The 5,934-nt window shown below is 47.9% G+C and overlaps 1 pseudogene; it reads right to left on the bottom strand.

The window, feature by feature from the left end:
- Positions 1-1,139: 1,139 nt before the first annotated feature.
- Positions 1,140-5,675, bottom strand: LOC115649387 (annotated as a pseudogene).
- Positions 5,676-5,934: the final 259 nt, after the last annotated feature.

The raw sequence follows: 5,934 nt of genomic DNA, 5'->3' as shown, positions 1-5,934 counted from the left end.
AACCAGGTGCAGACAGGAAAAAAGCATTTCTGGTTACTGTTGTATATGATTATCCAATCAGAGGGCCAGAATCACCCACAAGTTTAAAAACTTTGAGAAACCAATGACAGCTAAACCTTTAATTTGGAAGGGCTGGTATTACCTCCACAAAGTCCCCCAGCCACTTCCCTAACCCACAATCATCACTTCAGTCTTGTCTGGATAGAGCTTCAGGCACCTTACTCTCATCTATGCCACGTACTCTGCCAGACATAGATCAAGACCTTGACTAGGGATCGGCAACCTTTGGCACGCAGCCCATCAGCCGCTGGTGGGTCAGGACTGTTTGTTTACCTGCAGCGTCTGCAGGTTCGGCTGATTGCAGCTCCCACTGTCCGCGGTTTGCCGTCCCAGGCCAATGGGGGCTGCGGGAAGCAGCACAGGCCAAGAGATGTGCTGGCCGCCGCTTCCCACAGCCCCCATTGGCCTGTGATGAACCGCAGCCATTGGGAGCTACAATCAATTGAACCTGCAGATGCTGCAGGTAAGCAAACCATCCTAGCCCGCCAGTGGATTTTCCTGATGGGCTGCATGCCAAATGTTGTGATCCCTGGTCTTGACTGTGTCCACTGTCGGTGTTCCATTCTGTCAGACAGAATGGAAGTACAAAAGCGAGGTGTCATCCACATGCAGAAAACACCATTCCCCATGTCTTCTTACTAACCTTCCTAACAGCCTCATTTGCACACTGAGCAGATGCCAGAATATATGTAACTTCTCATTAAAATCAGAGGTCAGGAAAGTAGCCAATGTTTTACTTAGCTTTGCAAAAGGAGGTAAGGGTGATCCTTGGAATTGCAGACCAGTGTACTTCATTTCAGAACCAGGGTAAATTAACTGAAACAATAAAGAAACAGAATTATAACACAACTAGACAAGAATGATATGATAGGAACAAACCAGCACCACATCTGTAAAGGAAAATCTTGACTCTCCACTCTACTAGAATACCTTGAGGTAATCAACAAAATAATGTAAAGGGGAGGACTGGTAGACACAGTTGATTTGGACTTTCAAAAAACCATTGGCAAAAGCAAGGAAAAAAGCTATTAAGGAAAGTAAATACAGCTCTAGTATTGGGAATAAAGTTCTGTCATGGATTAGAAACTAAAAGGGAGAAAACAAAGAGTAGAAACAGATAAATTTCAAAATGGAGGGTGGTTAGTAATGGGTGATCCAAGAATCCAGATTAGAATCAGTATTATTTAATATACTACGGGTCCATGAAAGGGGATGAACAATGAGGTGGCAAAATGTAGTCAATCAAGGCTGAAGATGGTTGTAAACAGCTCTAGAAGTACTTAACAAAGCTGGGCAAGGAGGTGATATGAAATGAAATTGCCTGATGACATTCATTGCAAACAAGGGTAAGATGATGCACAATGGAGTAAACTATTGTTGGTGTCACTCTGGCATAACCCTAGGTAACTCGGAAAGGGGGTAGACCACAAGTGTCAATGAAGCCCTCCTGTTGTAGGCCTCAATGAACCAATGTTCCTCCATGTTAAACACTTTGTGTAACCTAGCGTAACCTAATGTACTAATAGCTGCAAAAATGTAGTGTTAGCAGTTAGTTTTCAGTTGTAACAGCCAGTTCTCTGCTGTAATACATTGAAGCTAGGCTAAAGCCCACTCAAGGCCGTTTTAAGATACTGTATACATGTCTCAGCAGCGGAGAGGAGGGAGGAAGGGGGAAGACAAAAGAGTGAATGAGAATGTGATTGGGGTGATTTGTGATTTAGTTAGGCCTTTTGGGCCGATGTTCTCGTATCAGGATAGGTCAATTAAGTGGGTTGCGATGTTTTGGCTAAATTTTAGGTTGGTTATTGGGAGTGAACGGTGGATTAGAGTGTTGAAATAGAATAGTAAATTGGAGAGGTTGTGAGTTTTGGAAGGTTTTGGGGTTATTTTGTTGGTTATTGTAGTTAGTTCTAGGGCTAAAAGTAGGCCTAGGATTGTTACTGTTAGTGCTGCAATTTTAATGTACGTTGGTATTGTTGTTGGTGGGGTTTTTAATGGTATGGTATTTAGTGAGATGATTAGTCCGGCGATAATGCTGCCTATGGCAAGGCGGGTGATTGGGTTGATGATTGTTGGGTTGTTTTTGTTTAGTAATATTGTGGAGTGGTATCGGGGTTGGCCTGTTTGTACGAATGCTATGATTCATAAGCTGTAGATTGCGGTGAATGAAGTTGCAGTTAGTGTTAGGAGTAGGGCTCAGGCGTTTAGATATGATGTATTTATAGTTTCGATGATGATATCTTTGGAATAAAATCCGGTTATAAATGGTATGCCTGTGAGTGCCAGGCTGCCAATGGTTAGGCATGAAGAGGTGATTGGTAAAGATTTGTGTAATCCCCCTATTTTTCGAATGTCTTGTTCATTGTTGAGGTTGTGAATAATGGAGCCGGAGCATAGGAAAAGCATGGCTTTGAAGAATGCGTGTATAGAGATGTGTAGGAAAGCCAGTTGTGGTTGGTTTAGGCCGATAGTTACTATTATAAGGCCAACTTGGCTTGATGTGGAGAAAGCAATGATTTTTTTGATGTCGTTCTGAGTAAGAGCGCAGAATGCTGCGAATAGGGTGGTGATAGCCCCTAAGCAGAGGCAGGTTGAGAGGACTGAGTTGCTTGTGGTTAGGATTGGATGTACTCGAATAAGTAGAAAGATACCCGCAACAACCATAGTGCTGGAGTGTAGTAATGCGGAAACTGGGGTAGGACCTTCCATGGCTGCTGGTAATCATGGGTGAAGGCCAAATTGGGCTGATTTTCCCGTTGCAGCTAGGATGAGGCCAAGGAGGGGGAGTAGAGGAATTGGGTTGGTGGAGGTAAATATTTGTTGGAGTTCTCTGCAGCTGGATGGGAAAGGAGGGGGGAGTGAGAGATTAGCTAGTCAGCGGGAAAAAGTTTTGTAGTAAACAACTGGGATATAAAAGGAAGAAACTGCTTGTTTTAGGGGGGCAGGATTTGAGATTTTCTCCCTTGCACCTTATTTGAGCTCAAATAAACTTGGTTTGCTTCTCCACCCTGGTGTGTTTATTGGCGCGGCACACCAGGCGACGGACCCCCCCCCCCTGTTGCTTGGCCTCAGGCAGTTATCTGCCGGCAACACTATGATAGCTCATAGATCAGGGGTTGGCAACCTATGGCATGCGTGCCAAAGACAGCACGCTGGAGCCTGCCGGGACTCCAGCATGTCATTAAAAATCCTGCCCAGCCCAGCCCGCTGCCCTCCGCTCCCCCAGCAGGGGCAGGGAGCAGAAGCATAGCCCTGCGCACTGGGCAAATGGCCCCACTCTCCGCGCACAGCAAGCTGCCGGCCCCTCCCCCACCTTCTCCCCTCCCCTGGAGCCCTGCCGCCGCGCGCAGCAGCTCTGGGGGTTGGGGCTGCGCGCTCCCGGCGGGGCAGCGTTTGGCTCCACGGGGAGGCAGACACGCTTCCCGCTCAACCGGAGCTCTGCTGCCGCGCGCAGCACTGTGAGGGGCGGGGCTGTGTGCTCCCCCAGAGCAGCGTGTCTAGCTCTGTGTGGAGCCTCATGGTAAGGGGTCCAGGGCTGAGGGGGTTGGGTAAGGGGTGGGGGCAATCAGGGGACAGGGTGGGTTGGATGGGGAGGGTGGGTGCTTAGGGGCAGGGGTCTCTGGAGGGGGCACTCAGGGAGCAGAGGGGGTTGGATGGGGCATGGGAGTCCCAGGTCTGTCAGGGGGTGGGGAGGTGGATAGGGGTCAGGGCAGTCAGGGGACTGGGAGCAAGGAGGGTCCTGGGGGGGCCGTTAGGATGGGGTGGTCTCTGGAGGGGGTGGTCAGGGGACAAGGAGCTGGGGGGGTTGGATGAGTTGGGAGTTCTGGGGTCCTGTCAGGAGGCAGGGGTGTGGTGAGGGGTTGGGGCAGGCAGGGATCGGGGGGATTGGATGGGTTGGGAGTTCTGGGGGTCCTGTCGGGGAGCAGGGAGCAGTTGGATGGGGCATCGGAGTCCCGGGGGTCTGGCTGGGGATGGGGGTGTGGATAAGGGTCAGGGCAGTCAGGGGTTGGGTAGGGTCCAGTCCAGGGACAAGGAACAGGGAGGCTTAGATAGGGGGTGGTGTCCTGGGGGGCAGGGGTTCCAGGAGGGGGTAGTCAGGAGACAAGGAGCAGGGGATTGGGAGTTCTTAGGGGTGCAATCTGACCCCCCCCCTCCCCTGACTCCCCCCCCACACACACACACTGCCTTCTGCCCCACACACACCCCAGGCCCCTGCCCTGAGTCCCGTACCTCCCTCATACACACCCAGCCCTCTGCTTGACTTCATCTCCCGCCACCCCCCAACAATTCTAGCCCTGACTCTGGCACCCCCACACATACCCAGGCTCCTCTCTGCCCTGACACCTGCACACCCCCCCCCACATACCCAGCCCTGACTCCAGCCCTCTGCCCCCAGCCCTCTGGGTCCCGGCCGCTGGCCCCGCAAGGCTGCTGCTGGTCTGGGGTTCTGGCTGCCAGACCCTTTCCAGCCAGGGTCCCGGCCGCAGGCCTCGCTCAGCCCGCTGCCAACCTAGGTGAACAGAACCCCAGACCAGCAGCAGGCTGAGCGGGCCAGCAGCATAAGATCAACATTTTAATTTCATTTTAAATGAAGCTTCTTAAACATTTTGAAAACCTTGTTTATTTTACAATACAACATTGGTTTAGTTTTATAATATACAGACTGAGACCTTCTAAAAAACATTAAAATGTATTACCAGCACACAAAACCTTAAATTAGAGTGAATAAATGAAGACTCAGCACACCACTTCTGAAAGGTTGCTGACCGTTGTCATAGAATATCTCGTCAGAAAGACCTAGGCATAGTTGTGGACAACTCAGTGAAAATGTACACGCAATGTCAACAATGGTCAAAAAAGCAAACAGGCTGTTAGGTGATATTTTAAAAGGGCTAGAGAATAACACTGAAAATGTCACAACGCCATTATACAAATCAATTGTATGCCCTAACTTTGAATACTATGTTCAGTCTGGATCATCCTCTCACAAACAGAATAGAGAAATCTGAAAGATCCAGGCAAGGCCAATACAAATGATTGGTATCAGAGAGGTAGCCATGTTAGTCTGGATCTGTAAAAGCAGCAAAGAATTCTGTGGCACCTTATAGACTAACATGTTTTGGAGCATGAGCTTACCCACTTCATCAGATTCACCCACGAAAGCTCATGCTCCAAAACGTCTTTTAGTCTATAAGGTGCCACAGAATTCTTTGCTGCTTTTACAAATGATTAGAGTCACAGAAGGATTTCTTTAGTAAGTTAGATTTAAAAGATTGCCACAATTTTCCTTAGAGAGGAGATGAAAAAGTAGTGATATAGTCAAGCTATATAAAATGATGAATGGCGTAGAAAAGGTAGGTCGGTTAGGTGCTCCTGTTTACCCATTCTCATAATCAAAAGCAAGTGAATAAACACCTTACAAGGCAAGACATTTAAAATGTGAAGAGGACTATATTATACCTGCTTTTTATAAGGCTCTTTTCACATTGTCATCTGCCTAAGTGCAATGTGTATTGTATACTTCTGTCCCAGCACTTCTACCATGATACTACCTACCACATTTCAGGCTTCCCATTCCCATTTGTTATGTCCCACAATTTCACGTCATACACCATTTTTAGTTTTATGCTCATTCTGACTTTCTTTAAGAAATAAGTGTCCATAGTTATTCTTCCTGCCTGGTGTCCATTTAACTATAATGTAAAATAACACATCTGATTGGGGCCATGCTAATGACAGTTGAGAGGTATATGGTTGCTATTTCCTTTTGTGTGCATTTATGTACATTTTGACAGGATAGAAAATTGCTGATGTTCTAGTATACAGAGACCAGGAATTTGGTAAAAGAATATGGATGTGTCCATACTGGCTACA

This window comes from Gopherus evgoodei, chromosome 3, assembly GCF_007399415.2.
Source record: "Gopherus evgoodei ecotype Sinaloan lineage chromosome 3, rGopEvg1_v1.p, whole genome shotgun sequence".
NCBI classification, from domain to species: domain Eukaryota; kingdom Metazoa; phylum Chordata; order Testudines; family Testudinidae; genus Gopherus; species Gopherus evgoodei.
The sequence above is the reverse complement of the archived record's forward strand: the minus strand, read 5'-3'. Positions and strand labels throughout refer to the sequence as shown.